Source organism: Eurypyga helias, unplaced genomic scaffold, assembly GCF_000690775.1.
Source record: "Eurypyga helias isolate BGI_N326 unplaced genomic scaffold, ASM69077v1 scaffold38832, whole genome shotgun sequence".
NCBI classification, from domain to species: domain Eukaryota; kingdom Metazoa; phylum Chordata; class Aves; order Eurypygiformes; family Eurypygidae; genus Eurypyga; species Eurypyga helias.
The window spans coordinates 251-560 of NW_010234705.1; the positions used below are offsets into that span (position 1 = coordinate 251).

At 43.2% G+C, this 310-nt stretch overlaps 1 protein-coding gene across 1 annotated transcript in view; it reads left to right on the forward strand.

The window, feature by feature from the left end:
• The window catches only part of LOC104505816 (cytochrome c oxidase assembly factor 7), a gene marked incomplete at its 5' end in the record, with an annotated part of 1,322 nt that overhangs the window by 247 nt on the left and 765 nt on the right, over positions 1 to 310 (forward strand). The window lies entirely within an intron of this gene.

Below are 310 nucleotides of genomic sequence, written 5' to 3' on the forward strand. Positions count from 1 at the left end.
TTTGTGTTCTGTTCTTAAAAACTGGATTTCTTGTCTTGCTGCTCCTTTTTAGAGAAAGTAAGGAAGCATCAGACGCGCAGGCTGGTAACAGTGTTTATGTCAGTAGGCCCCAGGTCTGCTGGCACAGTAACTACAAGCAGTTACACTAGCGAGGCTCCTTCCACGTGACAGTACTGGGAAGGAACGTACTTTTACTGTAGTTCAAACTAGTACCAATCTCACTCTGTCAACAGGTATACTGACCAAGTACGCTAGACTGGCTTTGTCTAGTGTAAGCTATTAAGAAATCCATAAATGTAGAAGTGGAAAG